This window comes from Triturus cristatus, chromosome 11 (assembly GCF_964204655.1).
Source record: "Triturus cristatus chromosome 11, aTriCri1.1, whole genome shotgun sequence".
In the NCBI taxonomy this organism is placed as follows: domain Eukaryota; kingdom Metazoa; phylum Chordata; class Amphibia; order Caudata; family Salamandridae; genus Triturus; species Triturus cristatus.
Window position 1 is genome coordinate 917179907 of NC_140594.1, and position 23117 is coordinate 917203023.

The 23117-nt window shown below is 47.1% G+C and overlaps 1 pseudogene; it reads right to left on the reverse strand.

The window, feature by feature from the left end:
* Positions 1–3064: 3064 nt before the first annotated feature.
* LOC146785607 (homeobox protein Nkx-6.1 pseudogene) overlaps positions 3065–23117 on the reverse strand; it is a 36426-nt pseudogene continuing 16373 nt past the window's right edge.

Sequence of the window (23117 nt, forward strand, 5' to 3'; positions counted from 1 at the left end):
GATCACTTTTAAACAGAGAGAAATAACAGGAAAAGTGTATATTGCTGTGAGGGGAGATAATTTACTTGGGTGGAGGCATCAACGTGATTTGGGAATAATTTTGAATCCCAATGCCACCAATCCAAGGAACCAAGTCATGCTGATGGATGAGATGTGTGAGTGTTCATGTGGGAAAATTTCGTCGATTGATGGTGGGGATGTCAGTGAGGAGTTAATCAAGGATTTTCCGGATGTGTTTTCTGATGCCTTAGGTTGTTTGAGTGGCTTTGAGCACCGAATAATTTTGAAGAATGAGGCCAAACCTTGTGTACATAAGGTGCGCAGAGTACCGAACCTGATGGTGGAACCGTTAAGGTTAGAGTTGAAGAGATTACTGGATTTGGGAGTGATTGAAGAGATTGAGGCATCGGAGTGGTTGTCTCCGGTAGTTTTGGCATCCAAGGATGGTGGGTCTGCTGTGAGGATGTGTGTGGACTTGCGTGGATTAAATGAATGGATCTGGGTGGATCGACAGCCATTGCCAAACATTTCTGAGTGTATTAGTTTGTTGAAGGGGGCAAAGATTTTTAGTGTGTTGGACTTGTCGTCTGCGTACCATCAAGTCAAACTTCACGAAAGTTCAAGACACCTAACATCTTTTGTTACCCCTTTAGGGGCTTATCGGTTTCTGCGGATGCCTTTTGGGCTAGCTTTGGCAGCGGCCTGTTTTCAGAGGATTATGAAGATGGTGCTAGGAGATCTTCCCAATGTCTTGTTCTTTCAAGACGATATTTTGGTCTACGGGAAATGTGGAAGTGAGCATGAGAAAGTGTTGAGGTTGGTGTTGTGTAAGCTGAGAGAAAGAGGTCTCACCCTCAAAAAGGATAAATGTAGGGTAGGATTGAAATCTGTGACGTATCTAGGCCATGTCATTTCTGGTGATGGGATACAACCGAAGTTTAAGTTGGCTGAGAGTATTATGAAGCTCCTGCTCCAGAGAACAAGGAGCAGGTCAGATCTTTTCTTGGTATGGCAGAGTTTTACTCCAAGTTTGTGAAGGGGTTTGCCAGTGTAGTGGAGCCGATTAGGGTTTTGTTAAAGAAAGGAGTGCATTTTGTTTGGTCGCCAGAGTGTGACAAGTCTTTTGAGTTGGTTAAGTCAGAGATTGGAGCCATGCCGACTTTGGGGCATTTTGATGCAAGATTAAAAACCATTCTTACCACTGATGCCAGTCTTAAGGGTTTGGGAGCGGTGCTTTCGCAGGTGGAAAATGGGGAGGAGAAGGTTGTGGCATTTGCTTCCAGGGCCCTTAGGGATGCGGAGGCTAACTATTCGTGTATTGAAAGGGAGGCGTTGAGTGTATATTGGGCAATACACCATTTTAAGTTTTATTTGTGGGGGATTCCGTTTGAGGTGAAGTGTGATCATCGTCTTCTTGTTCAGATATACTCTAGTCATCACAGTGATCATTTGACTCCTAGACTTAAGAGGTGGAGTGAAGGGTTACAGGAATTCAATTTTCGTGTTCATTATATTCCGGGTTTGAACAACAAGTCAGCTGATTGTTTGTCTAGGTTACCGGTAGGTGAGGAAGAGGTTTGGGAGGAGCCAGTATGTGTGACTTGGGTGGTGGAGGAGACGATTTCTGAGGAAGAGTGGTTGTCAAGTGCTGCTCAAGATGAGGTATTTCTGCTTTTGAGAGGGATTGTAGCTAAAGGTTGGCCTAATTTTCAAGATCTTGATCCTGTATTGAAACCGTTTTGGTGTGTAAGGGATGACTTGACTTTTTGTGAAAGTAAGTTATTGAGGGGTGATAGGTTGGTTCCGCCTGTTACCCTCAGAGATAAAGTAATCAATTTGGCTCATGAAGGGCATCTTGGTAGGAGTCTCACGAAAGCAAGGGTCAGAGAAAGGTACTGGTGGCCAGGGATGGATAGGATGGTGGAGTCAGTGGTGAAGGATTGTCACTTGTGTGCTATCAATGACAAGTCTCACGTGACCAATCAAGTTCCCCTGTCGCCAGTGGAAGTTCCGGATGCAGTGTGGACTAAGTTGGGGTTGGATATCATGGGCCCTTTGGAGTTGATGCCATTCCAGGAGAGGTTTGTTGTATTGTTCGTGGACTATACCTCTAAGTGGGTGGTCACTAAGTGCATGGGTACAGTAAACTCTAAGACGGTGATCGAGTTTCTGAAAGATGTTTTTGTTTCAGAAGGTGTACCCAGGTTCCTAGTAACTGACAATGGGGTACAATTTGTCTCCCAGGAGATGCAAGATTTTCTTGAGGGTTTAGGCATAGTGCATCAGAAGACTGCGTTATATTCCCCGCAAGCCAATGGTCTCACGGAAAGGATGAATAGGGTGGTCAAAAGTTGTGTTCAGAGAGCTTTGGATACTAAGGTTCCTTTGGGAGAGGTGTTGAGGGAGACCTGGTGGGCACATCGTACAGCTCCCAATGTGATTTCTCAAAAGTCTTCTTTTGAGGCGTTGAGAGGAAGATTGGCTAGTTCTAAATTAAACCCTGTTTGGCTTCCAAGGTGGGTGAGCAAGGGTGTGAGTGCGGAAGAAAAGAAGACTAAGCTTGTTGAGTATCAAAGAAGATACAAAGTGCGTTATGATGACAAAAGGTCTGTGAAGGAAAAGGTGTGGAATGTGGGTGATAGGGTTTGGGTGAAGAAAGTGAAACATTGCCATAAAGGGTTGATCAATTTTTCTGGTCCTTTTGTCATCACAAAGATAAAAAAAAATGTTGTAACTTTGGATAATGGTTGTACTTGGAGTATGTCTAGGTTGGTTAAGTTCGATGGTGTGAAGCTGGGTGCAGCCAATGTTCCTAGTTGTGTTCCGGAGGGAAGTGGTAGTAGTGTTGCAAAGTCATGTAGACAGAGGTTCATACCTTCAAAGTTTGAGGATTATGTTTTATATTAACATTAATTACCTTAAATTTCTAAAGTGTTAGGATTGTGTGGGAATATGGGTATGTTGTTTCCTCTGCATATAGTTGTATCATTTGCGCTGGGTATGCTGTAAGTTTTTGTTTTGTTGTAAAGGGGATGTGTTGTAATTTGCTTGTTTGATTAATATGTTATGTCTTAGAACTTTGTAGTTGTCCTGGCGACAGAATGTGGATCTCATGGTTCTGAATGAGATGGGCATTCTGGTAAAGGAGACACTGGAGAGAGGACCTGTTAAAGGAACCTGTCGGTGGTTGAAGACATTAAAGCTTCTTGTGAACTATCACCTCTTCATGGATTTATTAGTGAGACCCAAGTAATCAAAGGTAGAAACCCTTTCTAAGGGCTTGCCATCCATTTGTGGCTGTGGGCAGTTTGTAGTTTTTGCGTTGAGTACCATGTATTTTGTTTTTTGGAGATTTATTTCCAAATCCCTTTTCTTACAAAATTTACAGAACTCCTCTAATACCCATTGCATACCCATTGGTGACTTAGAGAGTAGCAGCGTGTCATCCGCGAACATAAGCGTGGGTATTTATGATTCGCTAGCCTTGGTGAATCTATATTTTGTATTGCCAGCAGGGTTTCTATTAAGCCATTTAGGGTCGATGCAAGCACACAACCCGGTCTCACTCCTTTCTCCACTGGAAAGGGAGCTGTCAATTCCCCTTTTTTTACCATATCTAATTCTCGCAAACGTATCCTGGTGCAACCGTTTCAACAGATGGCATAAATATTCTGGAGCGCCCGTATCCCAGAGGATGCCCCAAAGCTGGTCGCGCTGCACCATATCGAATGCGGATTTGAGATCCACAAAGGTTAGGTAAAGGCTGCCACCCTCCAAAGTCACTGTTTTCCAATGGATCAGTTGTAGTCTGAACAACTGGTCAATTGTTGAGATTTTGCTTCTAAAACCCGCTTGAAGGGGTGTTAAGATGTTTTTTTCGTCAATCCATGACTACAACTGACCCAAGAGAACGTGAGCAAATAGCTTTTGTGTCACGTCGATTAAACTTATTGGGCGGTAATTAGCAGGGTTAAGCGGGGAGCCCTTCTTGTAGATAGGGATGATTTCCGCACCTGCCCATGTTGGAGGAAGCTCCATACCTTGGAGGATAGCCTTAAATAACACCCTTAGATAGGGTACCCACACTAATCCTTCATTCTTGAATAAGTCGCCAGGGATTTTATCCAAGCCTGGCGCTTTGCCTGGGAGCATTTTACTCAATGCTGCGGTAACTTCCCTTACAGTGCAAAAGGGAGCGTTAATATCCAAGGGGATATTATGCGCAATAAGGTGCCTGGCAGGTGCATCTCCAGCCACAGGTCTGGAGTATAATGTTTGAAAATGCATCCTCCAAACTTCCTCCCCTAGGTTCGGTTCTAATGCCAAGTTGCCTTCGTACTTCCCAGTTCTCACTAGGTTCCAAAGCCTCTCGTGTCTCTATTCTCTAGGGCCGTTTTAATTGCTTCCCATTTATCTAATTCCCATGTTGACTTTGCTTCAGCCACAGTTTTTTTGTATACTGCCCTGGTTTCTTTAGTACGAGAAATATCCTTGTCTTTAACCGCTGACAGCAGGGCACTTTTAGCATCCCTGCATGTTTTATTATACTAGGAGTGGTTGTTTTGGGGCCTGTATTATTTTTAGAATCTACATTATAGAAAAACACTGCAATTTTGGCAAACATTTCCTGGTGATTTTTAGCTATTTCCTGCAGGCAGTCTGGGCGTTGGTCATTTGTTAGTGTTTGAAAAGCAAGTTCCAGATGGGGAATAATTTGTTCATCGAGAGTATCCTTTTTGTCAATTGACTGTACAAAATTTCCCCAACAAACTTTTCTGCCTCCTTCTATTGCTACCAAATTTGGGATATCTTGTGTAGGTAGTCCTTGGTCTTGCTCAAGTTTCGGCAGTTTTATTTCTAACACCAACGGGTTGTGGTCTCTCTCACAGTGTGGATTTATTACAAAATCCACTACTCTGTGCCACAATTCCACATCTACCAATATATAATCGATGATGGATGTTTGGCCCAGCTTGTTGTAGGTAGGAATGCCCGGACTGTCGGATGGGAAAAGGCCATTACATGCCCTTAACAAGTTTGCAAGTGTAAGGGAAATCATCTGCAGGATTTTAGGAGTCCAACTCCTGGCCGGGACTAAACTATAGCGCCTACCAGTAAGGATGCCATGTGACTCCTATATCTTGTAGGCCTCTGTCGTTTGTAATATATCCTATACACTGATTTATATACGTATGATTGTCTCTGTGCAACATATGTGTGATGTAAAGTGTTCTGACACCTTAAACTGGCATGAGTGGCGCTATAAAAGAAAATGAATCGAAGAGAGTGATTTTGGAGACTTGCAGGGGGGGATTGTCAAATGGTGGTAGTGAGGGAATCCGTGGCGAGGTGGTCATTGAGTGGGAGGCGGGGGTGCCAGCAAGCAATTTCGCACAGGGCGCCACCAGTTCTAAAGCCTGCCCTGGGTGTGCTAATGCTGACAGACTATAAGGAAATATAATTCACTCCACTACCGACTAACGTTGGCCATAGTGACTTGCAGAGGAGCAGTTACAACTCCAGGGATTACTAAAATACTTATAAGAATGGGTTGAAGGAAAAGGGTTGCTTGATGCAAATAATACAAGTGGGACAGAATGCACGCGATTAATTGGGAACGGAGGTTGCTTTTCTCTGTGATTGTACCTTTTGGCACTAAGTTGGTGGTGGCACTCTCTGATAACATCGAGCAGGATGCCTTTTAAGTTTCAGAGCGACCTTGCAGCAGTGGCTGAGTGGATGACCGCTAACTGCCTCCAACTGAACTCCAACAAGTCAGAGGTACTGTTAGTAGGTAGGGACCATGGTCTGTGGAGTGATCTCTGGTGGCCTGCCAGCCTGGGCAAGCCCCCCCTCCCCAACAAGCGGTAAAAGATTTAGGGGTCTGGTTGGACTCATCTTTAAACTATCAAGTCCAAACCATAAAAAACAGCAGGGACCTGCTTTGGACTTCTGTGGGGGCTCAGACCATTGCTGGGCTTCTTCGACGCCTTTACGCGCCAGGTCATCATCCAGGCAATGGTTTTGTCCAGACTTGACTATGCCTGCTCCCTTTATTTAGGGTCCCATAAGGCGGAGGTCCTGAGGCTGCAAAGGGCACAAAATGCAGCAGCAAGAACACTTCTAGGTCTGCGCAAGTTTTGCTCTGTGTCCAGCTCCATCCGTCGTCTTCATTGGTTACCTGTGGCCAGGCGTATTGAATTTAAAGCCCTATGTACTTCCTTTAAAGTTTTGAAATCCGCCACCCCTCCTATTCTGGCCAACCTTCTATCGCCATATGCCCCATCGCGGCTCCTTCGCTCACAGGGCCAGCATGTGGTAGTGGTTCCCCGGATACGAAGAGTTCGCGCCGGAGGCCGCTCCTTTCGCTACAGAGCTGCCACTTTATGGAACACACTCCCTGTGCAGATCTGTGGCCTCAATAATTATTTAGAATTTAGGAAGGCCATCAAGACCTTTCTTTTGCCTTCAATTTAGTCTGTGATGGCTGTGCGGTTATGTCAGTTCTTTCCTACCAGCGCCGGGACGCCCCTTTGCTGGGACAGCTGTTGCGCATTATAAAATAATAACACATATGGGCCATTGCATTGACAAGTGTGGGGGACTTAACATGTCAGTTTATTGGGATGTTTCAAAAATGTTATTGTAACTGAGGGCTTGAAATGGTATTTATACGAGCAAGTATATGATGTATGAATATTGATGTTCTGAAATGACTTATAATTTCATGATACACTGTAAGTGCTCTTGGGCTTCAATGTCACTGAAGAAATGTTAAAACAGAGCTACTTAAAGCAAACATTTGCAATGCAATAGGTCTCGCATTTACGCTATTGACATTGTAAATGACAATGCCTTTTATTTATGTTTTAATAAACAAAACATAAATGAATGGCATTGTCATTTACAATGCCAAGAGCTCAAACTAGTGTAAATGCGAGACCTATTGCATTGCAAATGCTTGTCATATTATATGTTAATTGACCAGTATGCACTGTGACAAATTCTTTCCAACTGTCTGTCTTATTTCCCCCTGGCAAATTAAATACACAATACGCATTTGAAAAGGTTCTGCATATGGATACAATCATTTCTTTAGGCATACTAAAATGTATTTATTGTTGTAAGTTATTTCTCTCTTCTTTCTTTTTTCCTTCCTTCTTTTCTTTTTCTCTTTTGCTCACTGTGTTTAATCATTTGGATTTATATGTTACATGAAATGCTCAGAGAGCCGAACTGTTAAATAAACTCAAACTCTAACTATGCAAGGCTTCCATATTCTATACACAGGGACCATTTTGATCACTCTATCATGTGACGTTTTTCTTATTTGCCCACATGTACATTTACAATGGCATGGCTTAATTATAAGTATGAGTAAATATCAATGGTAGATATTATGGGTATTCCAGGACTGCAAAACTTGGTGAACATATGCAAACTCACAAATGTGTGGGGGTCCACACACTTTTTGTATGTAGTGCCCCTTGTTGATTACAAACATTTACTACTGTAAAAGGCAGAAGGTAATCTGTTTTTAGGGAATGTTATATCCCATTTACAGTTTAAATTCTATCCAATATTGATAAATGTTACTGGTGCAATCTGTTTTTAATTTCCAATTCGCCGCAACCTTATACGGCGTTCCCAATTGGGAGCCCTTTAATATTGTCTTTAAAAGTCATCCAGGTTTGACAAGGGCTGCTGTTCTATTTATGTATTTGACTTATATTTCCTTTGGGAGCCCTGCCTTCAAAGTAATCTTAAATTATAATTAGTTTTGTTTGAACATGTTTAAAACATGCAGTTTTTTAAACATTTTCCAGAAAAATTCTCAGTGGTCAGAGAGGAACAGATGAATACAGTACTCAAAGAAGCATTAACAAGCCAGCTAGTCTGGCTTTAATGGGCTAACACATGCAGACTCAAGCAAACATAAATGCTGTTGGTATGTATTGAATACACAAATGCGGCGGCGGGGGCTGAGGCTGGCGAAGCAGGGCACGCACACCCTCCCACGCAGGAGGGCGCCGGCACACGTATATACACATCACACAGAGGAAAATAAGCAGTTCTACAAAGCACAAAAACCACACACACCGCATAACTATACCACAAACACTGCTGCAGGTCCACAAACAAACACAGAAGCAAGCACACACAGACAGCCACATCACGGAGACACACACTGTACCTAGTTTCCAGGCGTTGTATAGCAGAAGGTACTCACAGGGGGTGCAGGCGAGTCTGGCATCCATCCAAGGCGGGCCCTGCACCACCCCAGGCTAGTAGATGGGCGTCCTTCCCGGCAGCTCAGCCAGGGACTTGGGATAGCATGCCACCGCCACAGCGCCACCGGGACTGAAGTAGAGGTGGGAGGGCAGCAGCAGGGGGCTGAGGCTGGCGAAGCGGGGCACGCACACCCTCCCACGCAGAAGGGCGCAGGCACACGTATATACACATCACACAGAGGAAAATAAACAGTCCTACAAAGAACAAAAACCACACACACCGCATAACTATACCACACACACACTTCTGCAGGTCCACAAACAAACACAGAAGCAAGCACACACAGACAGCCACATCACGCAGACACACACTGTACCTAGGTTCCAGGCGTTGTATAGCAGAAGGTACTCACGTGGGGCGCAGGCAAGTCTGGTGTCCCTCCAGGGCGGGCCCTGCACCACCCCGGGCCAGTAGATGGGCGTCCTTCCCGGCAGCTCAGCCAGGGCTTGGGATAGCGGGCCACGATAGCAGGCCACCGCCACAACGCCACCGGGATTGAAGTAGAGGCCGGAGGGCGGTGGGGGCTGAGGCTGACGAAGCGGGGCTGGCCGGCCAGCAGCCCCCCGGGGCCGGCGTCCCCCCGGGCTCAGGGCGGACAGGCAGGAGAGCGCGGGGCAGCTCAGGATGCCGTTTAAAGTGTGGCGTGTTGTGTCTGCCGGTTGCTGCGGTGGGTGGTGCGGGGACCTGTGCTTGAGGGGCCCCGGGGCGGCGAGGAGGAGGCGGTACTGGAGGCAGGCAACAAGGAGGAGGATGAGGGCGACGGGCTGCCAAGGCAGTGGGTAGGCTGGCTAGAGTGGGGTCTTCATCTCGGCCAGGCTGTGCAGGGCGGCCAGGGGAGGGCTGCCCAGGAGGAAGGTGCTCTGGTCGTATCGAACATTGCCTTCATGACCCTCATATTAAAGTTCTTCAAAGGCTGGAAGCGAGCAGACCTCGAGAGGCAGCCGAAGACCGGCTCCCTCCATCCAGCTGCAGTGCCGCTGCGACCTCAAATGCTACAAAAAACAAGCACAGTCTGCTTTCACTTTCGTCCCTCGTGAAAGCTTTCTTGTCTTTATGGGGCCATATGTTTGAATCACATGGCCCCATAAAGATAAGAAAGCTTTCACGACACACGGAAGGCAGACAAGCCCGTCCAAATGGGACGGCTCAAAAAGCCGAGGAAATACGTCATGAACTGCTCTGTTCCAATGGCTGGCCTCCATTTAACATAAACGGTGACGCCAGCCAATGGGAAAGAGGGGCGGGGCTTAAAGCCTTTTACTAAAAAGACCTCAAAACATTAAATCTCGCCAGCGAGACTGCGCATGTGCGCAGCCTACACTAGCCGAGACCTAAAAAGGACTCACTCCTATCTTTAATAGCTAAAAATATCTGACCATTCACAGGATGGCAAACTGAATACAAAGATATTGTGAACACCCGTAAACCTCTGAGTTTATCCCTGTTCCTCATTTTTTCAGGTTCCTTCAGCACATATAAAAATGCACTATAGTGGGGAACATGTCATGCGAATAAATCCATCTACATGTAAAAATTCATATTTTGTAATAGAAAAGTGGAATTTTCTCCTAGAACCCATATGTCAGCTCCTCACTTCCACTTGTGTGTGTGTCGCTTAAGTAAGCAACTTGCTTCATCAGTCTGTCATTAGTGGCTGATTATCTTGGACTGAAAATTTAAATATTCTGGATCTTCTCTTTGGGTTAGAGACGCCCACGCTAGTATATAAAAGGTAAATATATCATGAGACAATAAGCCTGCCAGGGGATCTGCCCACAAATAAAAAACAGTCAGTGAAAAGAGGACTACAATACACTTGTCACAGACACACTTAGGAGTGAGGTGTCTGGTCAGGAAGAACTTTTAATGTTTTTGGGGAGCCATTAATGCAGCTGATTAACTTTGGAAATTAGGTAAAGGCAAGATCAAAACTATAGGACTTTTTAAATGTAGCTATCCTGAGCTGATGAGTGTAAGGAGAAAATATTTAAAACAGTATTTTCTTTTACTCAAGTAAATACATTCTGTTTGTATGGGTATTCATAACAGATTTAAAGAACGCCTGATATTTTTTCAAGTAGAGTAAAATGCAATTTTTTTCTTTATCGGTTTGCATTGAGAAGATTTGTAAACCATAAATGAATGTAAGTGTAATTAAATAAAAAGAATACCTTTGACCGGGGTACTGTTTTATATAATTATGTTTTCTCCAGCAATTAAGGATTAGCCCGATATTGACTACTGGTGTTGTCCTTGGGGCAAAAACAGTTAGCAATCTTATGTATACCAATGTTCACCTTTTTGATGTCAACCCTCATATGTATAAGTTGTAGGATAAGCGATGCCCATTTGCTTTACTTCTTTTTCAGACAATGACTATATGTCCGAAACTGCAAATAATATAGCAGTGCTAAAAAGCTTCCAAAAATGTAAACTGTCCAGATATGGAAACTTGCATATACTTGGTGAGGCTGCAAAGTCGTTCTATGCCAAATAGCTTTCACACTTGCATGAAGCCTACATGTTCTTTTAAAAGAAGTGAGTCACCTTTACATTAACTTGAAAAACGTGATTGTTATGTTTCCTTGCTTCACACAGCTTAATTACTTAGCATTTTGCAGCTCTTATTCCTCACGTGGTAAAATAACCATTTGCAGAAATGGAAAATTTACATTAACACACATTAGAATAAAAAAACAACTTTTGTTGAAGGAAATCGGGTTTTCGCTAATGGTTCTTGCATATCACCAGAGTTTTCTTTCTTCATAGAAAAGCCAGGGATCTGGGCATGTTGCAGTATTTATTCACTGCACTCCACAGTATAATGAACACAAGTGCTATATTCCTCTATTGAATATTTTATTTATTTCCAAATAGAATTCCTCCTCCATGAGTGAATCCAAGGTCAGCCATTAGCTGTAAACTGCAGAGCATGTTTGTGTCCAAGCGCTGTTTAACAAAGGAAAGTTAAATTTGTCTTCAACATTTAATTTGAACTAATAATGTACCATGGGTACATTATTTGTTTTCACGATGAGAAGGATTCAGTTACCCAATGCAGTACAAGGTTGTAATAGAGGGGACGTTGATCTTAAGTACTGTCCAAATGTAATAGCAGGAATAGTGGCTGGGACCCTTCCTGCTGTAACTTTCAGGGTCCATACCAGATAAAGAGCCCCAGGGTCACAAGCGGCATGTGATCTCGCTTTCTGTGCCTTGCGGCACTTTGGGAATAAAGAAGGTGGGGTAGTACTATCTTAAGGTTGCATTCCCTCATTTGCATGATGAGAGAAACACGTTGCCTCTGTGCCCTCAGGGTTTGTGGATAGGGGTGTAGAGGCAAAGAGACTGTCAGTAAATGCCCTGGTTGCACAGTCAGCGTGCCCCTGATGGCAGCCATCTGGAACCAGTAAAGTGGATCCCATAGGACATCTGCCTGCAGGTGACGGAGTCACTTAAAGCACTCACCTGTGGGGGATTTCTGTCCCCCTCTCAATAACAGGCCAGGTGTTGTCTGCACTGAGAAAGATGAAGCAGCTGCTTCAATCAGCAGGTCTGTGCGTTGAGACCCTCACGGGTGAGTAGCGCACTTACAATTCCCTGATTGATTGATTGAGCCTCACTAATACGCTACCCCCAGAGCAGCGTAAGTCAGCGGCTGCCTCGCGGGCAATGAATCATCAATAATGGAGCTCACTGTTCCTGTTTGCACCCGGCGCACATAATTAACATATGCACATATGTTGCAGTGCAAAGTGGGACAGAGAGCTCTTACTGCAATATGGCACCTGATTTTTAAAATGCTAATACAGAATTTCTTCATCAAATCCTGTCAGAAAAGGTATAAATGACTGAAAGGTTAGGGTGTTTTTGCAGCTGGTTCGAGATAACAGAATTGTTTAGCTATTTATTACTTTGCCAAAGCATGTGTGTGTATGTAGATTGTGATGAATCTCCAGCATTCTGATTGTAAATAGATACAGTAAAGTAAAAGAAACTACAGAAAAGCAGATGAAGCAAGATATTCATTACCGGGGTTGAGTGCTTAGCATCCCTTTGGCCTGACCTGTCGTTGGGGAGATCCTGCCCCACATGTTGAGCACAGCTCCATCTGAATTATGAATTGGTTTGTGTTTCCAAGTGACCCATCCACAACTGCTTCTACTTTTCCAAGCAATTGTGACAAATTTTGCAAAGTTAAGGTTTGTTCTAAGGAATATTCCACACACTCACCCTATGGATCTTCCTCCTGAAAAAAGATGCATGTTGACAATGGGGTTAACTCTAAATGGTAGGCTTCTCCCTGAGGATGAATCCACATGAATAGCACATGTCCATGCATTATCACAGAGGTGGAGTTGGCCTATGTCAAGTGTCTCGCCTCACCACATGCAACATATCCCTGCTTTCCATACCAGCCCAGTGGAGGAGTGTTGTCACATAATGCCACATAACAAATGTAATATTTTGAAAACATTTTTTAATACAAATGGAAACTGCAATGCTCATATAAAAGCCCTTATTTCCCTACTAAGGTTGAGATGTGAAATATGTGGTGCCTTGTAATAAGAAAATGACTTAGCTGTTCAACTGTACTAAACAGGATAAAGTATTCTGGCTGTAATTTATGAGAGTATTGCAAGTCTCCGGGGAGTACCTTGACTGTGGAGAGCAATGAGACGGTAGCCATGCTCCTAAAATCTCTTGGAACTCTGAGGTGACTTGCAATAGTCTAAGTCTGAGGGAATTGCATTCTATTTAATACATGGTTACACCCTCATTATTCTCACAATTTTGTTTAATTCTTTGGGTGTTTCAAATGAAAATGATAGTATTAGTGCTGACATGAGAAATTAAAGCAGAATCTGTAATACAAAAAAAACACACCAAAAAGTAGTTGGTAGTTTGTGTTAATGTTGTAAATGTGGGACTACTATCTGCCCTCCAAAAAGAAGCCCATCATGGTCTGTTTCCCCTGTACTCAGATTGTTCACAAAAATAATGCTAGTGCCTTAGATGTACTGGGCTACTAAGAGACACTCTTCTGAAAGAAGATATTTTGCATGTTCGGGTTGCCATCATAACTAAAGTCCTAGCAGTATTCTTAGTTCTGGAAGCCCATGAGAAAGACTCACTGGATAATCTGTGTACTCATTTAAAGGAGCTAGAAAGAATGGTTGAGAACTGCCTGGTCACTGTAAAACTCTTAACCCCTGCCCACTCTAGTTTTCCCCTGACCCTCCTCACGCTCATGATGCTCCCCCTAGAGCCGATCATGTATCAGCATGAGGTATGCGTAGGGAGCCCCAATTTAAAAGAACACCCAATGTAAGATAGTTGGAACTACCATCTTCAAATCTGATATCAGAACATCTGTTGAGGAGCTCATGAAGTCCAATCTGGGTTGTTGAGTCAAATCAACTAATTTCTTCTTTCAATGGGCACAGTACTGGAAACTTTGCAAGCAGCCATATGCCCTTTTTAGAGCTACCCCTGATGCCACCTCTTACGTTTTGGTTTTAATCAACTTACAGCCCTTAGATCACACACAGAGTTAGAGTTGGGTAGAGCTTAAGAAAAAGGCAATTCATTTTGTAGGGAAAAAGGTCAGACTCACAAATAAACATTTCAGTGACATTAAAGGGAACTGAAGAAGAAGCAATTGGGTGGGAAAAGGAGTGAAACATGTGTGAGGGAGATTATGCTGTTTTGGATTTTAGATGTCCTAGTCCTGCAGACATCCCTTTCTTTTATAAACCCTACTTGTAGAACCTGAATTCAAGGCCCCTAAACTTGGTATATTTTGCTATGTATCTCCAGGATCATTTCAATATCTCTACCTCAAACCATTTTCTTCCATTGGAAGCTTTGAACTGCCCAGAATGACTCTCTGATGGTGTTTCAATAGACTTAGTTATTGCAGACTCCAGGCCAGGTTTTGTGCATGGATTGGCTCCATCGGAGATCAGTCAGTTGTATTGCAGAAGAGCAACCTTTAGTACTGACAGGGGGTCTCTCTCTGCCAGCTGGTTCCCAGCTCTCAGCAAAGAGATATGCTGTAAAAGGTTCCAGTCTGCAAAGCCCAAAGAAGTTGGGGGTCCAAATTTAATCTGAGCACAATATGGCTAAAATTGTTTTTTTAGTTTGGAATTTGGAGGGCCTCAAAAGTAATATTATTAATGAAGATTGGTACAATTTTATGCTTAGATTTCAGATTCTTTGTCTGTAGGAGACTTGGGCCACTGAGAGCCCAAACATTAATGGTAATACCATGTATCATCTGCCAGCAATTGGGTCTAATCACGGAAGAGCTAGACATAGTTTGTCATTACTTTTCTCCACCCCGGTGCCAGAGTGGGTGTAAAGTACATTGCAGGAACCCGTTTTTTTTGTTAAATTCTGTTGCTCGACAGACAAAGACATATCAGATTAGCAATAAAAAAAAGTGTAATTATATTTTTAGCTCACACAAGACGGTGGTACTAAACAGGCTAGATAAAGGGCTAACGGATATACGTGGGCTAGAAGCATATATTATCCTGGGAAGGAATTTCAACGTACATCTATGCCAACTACCAACACAAGAGGTATGTGGATTCTAAGATATAGATGGAAATGGGCAGACTTATTTATGCTAGTGTCCGAAAACCTCAGCCCTTATGTTGATGAATTTCACAACTACTCCAACTACTTTAATGATCATAATCCATAATGTTTAAGGCTTAATGCCTCTGAATGGGGTGAATTGCCTCACCCACAGAATTAGTTCAAGATATTAAAGTTACCAGAACCAATGCTCAATATATTAGGTAGATTAGGTCAACCAGGAGAGATTCCTTTTTGAACTAATTGTGTCCAGTAAACCCCTCTTTGATATTTACTGAATGACACAGCAAGAGATGGGAAAATTAGGAGGGCTTTTGTGGAAATTTGCAGAGCAATAAAGCAAGACCTTGTGAGACCTCCCTCAGGTAAGTGTCCAAAGCCAAAGGGTTGCTTTAAGCACATGTGTTCCAAAGCCCATGTTGATCTAAAGGTGATTCTTAATACAAATAATAGATCACAGTCAGGTGTTTCTCAATGCAGCAGAAGATACAAATAAGTGCTATGTAAGAGTAAACCCTTTATTAAGGTGCGATGTTTGAGGAAAAATGACAACACTGCATTCTGGAAGATGACAAACATACCTTTCTTTTTAAGGAGTTGGGTGCCCTGAATTTAAAAGCCTCCATACCTGCTCATGAATGGGTTGCCCATCTCAGTAGTATTTATTCAGGCCCTCACAGAACAACTACTTCATATTTTGTGACATGAAGTTACCTGTGCAATTCTCAAAAGTCCCAATACCAAAGCACCTGGCCCTGTATCTGTTGGACCTGTTCAAGTCGAACGTAGAGTTTTGGGGCCCCTTCCTTATCAATGTTTTGAGGTCAGTTTGTAATATGGCAAGCTGAATACATGGTTAGAACCATCCATTGTCTCAATGTTTAAAAAAGGTTATCATGCTGGTCCTAGCTGTTCTGGCCCATCAACGCTTTTGGATGCTCTTGTTAAGGTCTTGGGTACCATATTAACTGACAACTGATATAGTTTCTGGAGGGGTACTGTGACAATAGAATAATGTTGTTAGAATGGGGAACCTCTGGTTGGCACAGGTAGGTACTTGTGACAAGCAGCGGTCCCTTCTTCTATTCAGGGCGAGGGAATTACCCCTTCAGAACAACCCCTGCTCACCCTATAGGTAGTGTGGCGCGAGCAGTCAGGGCTAAACTTCAGGGCGCTAGTCAGTTAAGCATTTATGATAACACACAGTAAATCACAACGATCCCCCACAAATGGACACCAGGCGTAAGTTGTATCAAAAATACGGATGCTTTATATAAAAAATTCTTTGTTACGCAGGCATGTACAAGACCATCAATAACGGTTACGAAATGGAAGCCACAAGATGATAATTAGGCACTGTTCTTGTCTTTGGTAACTTATTCGATCACGAGCGCTTCACAGGGCTCGGTTGAGTCGGTCCAGCCACGATGATGCGCAGTGCACCCAGGGTACAGTGATACGGGGAAATCAGAACGTTGCGGACCCCGAGTCCGATAGAGAGTTCACTGTACCTGGGAACGTGCGATGTGCTTGGACGAGTCTTCAGGAGAGATGCAGGTTCTGCACCTCGTGGGTCTTCCGGATCAAGAATTCAGCGGGCGGCTCTCGGTAGACAGGTGCGGCCCAGGGCCTCCGACACGGACTGTGCGGGAGGTCACTGCGGAGGGCGGCACGGTCAGACTCAGGCTGGGAGGTGAAGCGGGGCGGCCGGATACGTTACGACGTACGGGCGGCCGTCCGAGGCTGGATTTCACTTCCCCACTAGAAATCCGGCGGGAGGGCGAAAGGGCACCAAGCGCGCTCCAGTAGCAGGCAGGTGACAGGGAAGCGGGACGGCCAGACTCGATGGGTCCAGAGCGACTCAGGTAGAGCGGGGCTCTCGGCGAGTGGAGGCGGCCAGGCTTCTGGGTGTCACGGCCCTAGGAGGGATGCGAAGGTGCGCAGGGCACTCCGGCGGGAGAAAGCACACGGCTCGAATTCTCAGACGAGCGGAGACACGGTGAACCCACTGGTCCTGGGGTTCAGTTCAGGGGGCAAGCTCTTCTTCCAAGCCCTTGGAGATAGTTGAAGAACAAAGTGCAAAAGTCTCTTTCAATCTTTTTCCTCTCCTTCCTTAGCAAGGCACCTACTGCAGGCCAGTCCCTCAGGTCAGGGAAAGTTACTCCTCCTTCAGCTTCTTCCAGGTCCTTCTAGTCGGGCAGAGTTCCTTCGTGGTTCAATCTGGATCTGATTTCTTAGGAGCCAGGCTCCTACTTTTATACAGGGATTCTTTTGTTCTTTAGCGCCAGGGGGCCTGGGCCTGGCTCAGTCCAGTTTTGGAGCACTCTGTTGTGGTGACTCGGCTTGTTCCTTTCAGCAGCAGGGCAGAGACATCAGCCGCTCCACAGGGGGCGGCGCCGGCTTTGTGGGGGCAGAGCACAGGTCTATTCAAGAGTCAGGGTGCACTCCTCCCACCCATCCTGGGGTAATCTCCCTACCCACCACCTGGCAGCCAACCTGTCTCCTGGAATCCCCCAGCCCTGCTCCTGTACTGTTGCTAGGCAGAACACACACACACAGCAGAGGCAGACTGAGATGGTTAGGCACACAAAGGCTAACTTTCTAAAAGTAGCATTTGCAAACCCAGGATATTAAAATAACCTTTACTAAAAGACGTATTTTATTATCCTGAGTTCAGGCATACTAAACATGACTTTCTACCATGCTCTCTGAGTCCACTGGGGTCACCGCGTGTAGCGATCCCAGCAGCCCATTCTGGCCTATGGAGAGCAGGTAGCCTTCAATAGTGAAAAACGAAAATGGCTGTAATTCACTATTAAGACATGCCACACACATCAGGGCATGTCCTACCTTACTCCTACAATGCACCCTGCGCTCAGGCCTACCAGAGGGGTGACTAACATGTAGTTAAGGGAAGGTTTAGGGACTGGTAAGTGGGGACACTTGCTCAGTCAGCGCGACGGTACCAGACCGCGCGCAGGTTCTGCAGTGGCAGACCCTAGACACATTTTACCCCGCTGCTTCGGTGGGTGGCACAACCAGTGCTGCAAGCCCACTAGCAGCATTTGGATATACGAGCCCTTGGCACCCCTGGTGCACTCTACTAGGGACTGATAGTAAACCAAATAAACCAAACGTGGAAGTCAATTCACATAATACATTTTACCATAGGGAGCACTTGCACTGTGGCACTGGATGGCAGTGGCACAGCGCCCTGAGCAGCTAACACCAACACAAAAACACATTGAGGCACAGACAAAAATGGAAGGGTGACCCACGCCAATGGTGCCAGGTCTAACACGTGTCCCCTCCAGCTGAAAAGTGGGGAGAACTACCCTACCCCAGGGAGTTCTGCATCACTAAGGCGGAAAAACCTGGACAGACCGTCAGCATTGGCGTGATCTGTGCCAGGGCGATGCTCCACCGTAAAGTCCATACCCTGTAGGGAGATGGACCACCTCAACAGTTTTGGGTTCTCACCCCTCATTTGCATCAACCATCTGAGGGGCCTGTGGTCGGTCTGAACCCGGAAGTGAGACCCAAACAAGTAGGGTCTTAGCTTCTTCAGCGCCCAGACCACAGCAAATGCTTCTCGTTCTATCGCACTCCACCTTTGTTCCCGGGGAAGTAGCCTCCTGCTAATAAAGGCTACGGGTTGGTCGAAGCCCTCCTCCGTGATCTGTGAGAGAACAGCCCCTACACCATGCTCTGATGCATCCGTCTGCACCAGGAACTCTTTGGAGAAGTCAGGAGCCAAGAGCACGGGCGCCGTGCACATGGCAGTTTTCAGGGTGTCGAAGGCTTTCTGACAGGTGTCAGTCCATATCACTTTTCTGGGCTGCTTCTTCGAAGTCAGCTCTGTCAAGGGGGCAACGATGCTGCCATACCCCTTGACAAACCTCCTGTAGTACCCGGTGAGTCCTAAAAAGGCCCTCACCTCCGTCTGGGTCTTTGGGGGCTCCCAAGCCAGGATGGTTTCAACTTTGGGTTGGAGGGGCGCCACCTGGCCGCTCCCCACTTGGTGTCCCAAGTACACCACTGACCCCTGCCCGATCTGACACTTGCTTGCCTTGATCGTGAGGCCTGCTTTGCGCAGCGCCATCAACACTTCCCAGAGATGTTGCAGGTGTTCTTCCCATGTGCCGCTGAACACTGCGATGTCGTCCAGGTAGGCGGCGCTGAACTCGGTCAGCCCAGCCAACACCTGGTTGACCAACCTCTGGAAGGTGGCAGGGGCATTCTTCATCCCAAAGGGCATCACCCGGAACTGGTAATGCCCATCTGGCGTAGAGAATGCGGACCTCTCTTTGGCCCCATCAGTCAAGGCGATCTGCCAGTACCCAGACGTTAAGTCAAACGTGCTGAGGTACCGTGCAGCCCCTAACCGATCGATGAGCTCATCAGCTCTGGGGATGGGGTGCGCGTCAGTCCTCGTGACTGAGTTGAGTCCTCGGTAGTCCACACAGAACCGGAGTTCGGGCGTGGCACCCGGCGCTGCAGCCTTTGGGACCAAGACCACTGGGCTGGCCCAAGGACTGCTGGAGGACTCAACCACCCCTAGGGCAAGCATCTTCGAGACCTCCTCTTTGATGCAGGCCCTGACCCTGTCAGTTACCCGGTAGGCCTTGTGCTTCACAGGTAAGCTGTCTCCCGTATCCACGTCATGGACGCACCAATTTGTGATACCGGGAACCAGGGAGAACAGGTCGGGAAACTGCCCCAGCAGCTGGCGGCAGTCACCCTGTTGCTCAGGGGTCAGGGTGGGTGAGAGGTTAACTCCATCCACTGACCCGTCTCGCTCTGAGGCTACCAAGAGGTCAGGAAGAGGCTCGGACTCCTCTTCCATCCCATCATCGGTGGCCAAGAGCATGCCCACCTCGGACCTCTCCAAGTGGGGCTTCAGTCGATTGACATGTAGGACCCTTAAGGGGTTCCTCGGAGACCGCAAGTCCACCAAGTAGGTGACAGAACTCTTGCGCTCCACAATCTCAAAGGGTCCTGTCCACTTGTCCTGGAGTGCACAAGGCTCCACAGGGGCCAGGACCCACACTTTTTGGCCAGGTTGAAGCTCAACCAGAGTGGCATTCTGGTCGTACCACCGCTTCATTTCCTCCTGGCCGGCTTCCAGGTTTGCCTCAGCAAGTTGCCTGAAACGCCTAGTCTGGTTCCGGAAAGCCAGCATGTAGCTGTATACATTCTGGGGAGGTTTCCTGGGAGATTGCTCCCAGCCTTCCTTGACCAGACTAAGAGGTCCTCGTACTGGGTGGCCATACAAAAGCTCAAAGGGACTGAACCCTAGAGACTTTTGTGGCACCTCGCGGTACGCAAAGAGAAGGCATGGTAAGAGGACGTCCCACTTACGCCTCATGGGTTCCTCGAGACCCATAATCATGCCCTTCAGGGTTCGGTTGAAGCGCTCAACCAACCCGTTTCCTTGGGGATGGTAAGGTGTGGTGAACTTGTAGGTTACACCACACTCTTGCCAAAGGGACTTCATATATTTCGATATGAAGTTGGTCCCCCTGTCAGACACCACCTCTAGAGGGAATCCTACTCGTGAGAAAATTCCCATCAGTGCCCGTCCCACCACGGGGGCCGTCACTGTCCTCAGAGGGATGGCTTCAGGGTACCGGGTGGCATGGTCCACCAAGACCAGGATAAACCTGTTGCCCATGGCTGTCTTGGGGTCCAGGGGCCCCACAATGTCAATCCCCACCCGCTGGAATGGGGTACTGACCACAGGGAAAGGTTGGAGTGGAGCTTTCAGCTTCCTTCCACTCTTGCCACTTGCCTGGCAAGTCTGGCATGTCCTGCAGTGAGTGTCAGAACTCCTGCGCATTTGGGGCCAATAAAAGTGGGTGACAAGCCTTTCAAAGGTCTTGTCCTGCCCCAAATGTCCTGCTAACGGTACGTCGTGAGCCAGCCCCAGTAGGAAGGCTCTGAACTTCTGGGGTACCACCAGCGCACGGGCTGACCCAGGTTCAGCAACCTTAGGCTCGGAGTATAGGAGGTCGTTCTCCCAGTAGATCAAGTGAGTTCCGGACTGATCACCATTGGCCTGGGCTGCAGCCTGCTGCCGCATACCCTCTAGAGAGGGGCACTCTTTCTGCTCCCTGCAGAATTCCTCCCTGGTGGGGCCTCCTTCTTGCTGCCAATGGGTCAGCTCAGGCAGGTCCCCCAGTTCGGCTATCTGTTCCCCGGTAGGCTCCAGGGCATCCCCCTCAAGGTCTGCTTCCTCCTGGGCCGTGGGAACGTCAGGAGCCGGATTCCCGTGCCTCCCTTGCCCTCTCTCTAAGGCCGGTTCCTGGGCCTCTCCCTCAGGCTCCAGGGTTCCTTCAACACCCCTACCGGCTGCCATCGACCGGGTGGTCACACACGCCCAATCAGGCAAGCCCACCATCCGCAGGTGAGTCGTCTTCTCCACCTTTTCCCAAGGGGAGCTCTCCAAATCGTTACCTAGGAGACAATCAACAGGCATGGCCTCTCTCACAGCCACTTGCAGAGTACCAGAGACCCCCCCCCACTCAAAGGGAACCTGAGCCATTGGACACTGACTCTCTGTGTTGTCAGCGTTGACAACACGGCAGAATGCGTGCGGGACAACCTGCTCTTGAGACACCAGGTGCTGCTTGACAGCAGTCACACTGGCTCCAGTATCTCTAAGAGCCCCCACCCTTTTGCCATTTATGGTCACCCACTGCCCATACTTTTGAGTATTGGGGGGCAGCTGGGCCTCAGCGACCATCTCACGGTCTCCTAATGAGACTAGGGTCATCTGTACGGGATCCCCCGCCCCTTGGACGTCTATCTCCCTCCCCAAGGCTACACTATTCACCTGCTTGGGGGGTGGAGCACCAGAGGGTGCTGGTTTACCATACAGGGGGCACTTGGGATCCACGGAAATGTGCCCCAGGTTGTTACACTTGTAACATCTGAGGGGCCCTCTTTGAACAGGGTTACCTGTCGGGGCCCCGGTCTGCTTCGGGGGTGGGGGTGGCTGAGAACCTTTCCCTTGGTTCCCTTGGGAATTACGTTGGGGCCCTTGGTAGAACTCCCTCTGTTTACCCTTGTCCCCCCCACTCTTCTGCTGGGGACCCTGAACACCCTTGGCGGGGCCTCCCACGGGACCCTTGTGGACCCTGGTGCTGATCCAGCGGTCCGCCTCCTCAGCAAGCTTCCTCGGGTTGGACAGCTTGCTATCGATCAGGTGTTGGCGTAGCTCAGGAAAACAATTATCCGACAAGTGCTCCCATGCGATTAAATCAAACAGCCCTTGGTAATCATCCACCTTGCTACCCTTCACCCAACCATCCAGCGCTCTGCAAAAAAAGGTCACATATTCTACATAAGTGGTACCAGGTTTTTTTGGTGCAATCCCTAAATCTCTGTCTGTACAATTCAGGAGTCAACCCATACCTTGTCATAAGAGCCTCCTTCATGTGTGGATAGGATGTGTGGACATCAGAGGGGAGGTCTAGCAGTGTGTCCCGCCCCTCACTCAGGAACCTTCCCCACAACCCCGCTCCCCAATCCTTCTCAGGGACCCGGTGGGAGGACATGGCTACTTCATAGGCCCTAAACCACTGCCCAATATCATCCTGCTTATAATATTCTTTGACTACATCTTTAGGAATGTGCACCCTTGACTCTGTTGAATTGCTGCCACCAGAGGGTGAGTTGTCTAAACTCCTGGCCTTGAGATCCAACTCCCTCATTTTTACCTCATGCTCCATGGCCAGTTTCTGCCTTTCTCTCTCCATTTGCAGTTTTGCCATCTCCACCTCGTGTGCTCGGGCGGCACTCCTGTCGGCCAACTCCTCTGGCGACAGGCCTCTGCTAGGCTCAAACACACCTTCGGGGGGTATCACCTCCCGGGCATTCTCTGGGAACTTTGATTCGTGCCAGGCTCTCAGTGCGGTCACGTACTGATCCTTGTTGCTTAGTCCACTTTGCTTGATTCTGTACTTGGAGAGATATCCCTTCAGGACATCATTTGTGCACTTCCTCAGTGCCTCGGGCTCCCAATCGATGTCATCTACTCCAGAGAATACAGAGGGCGCTCCGCCTCCGTTGACTGAGCTAGGCATGGTTCCTTAAGGTGGAGATTTTCTTTAGCAACAACTGTCACTCAATCTGTGGCTGCGTTCTAGGTCTGCTCTACGTGGTGATCAATAATTCACTGTATGTAAATCATAAATGCAAATTCGAAATCCCACCGC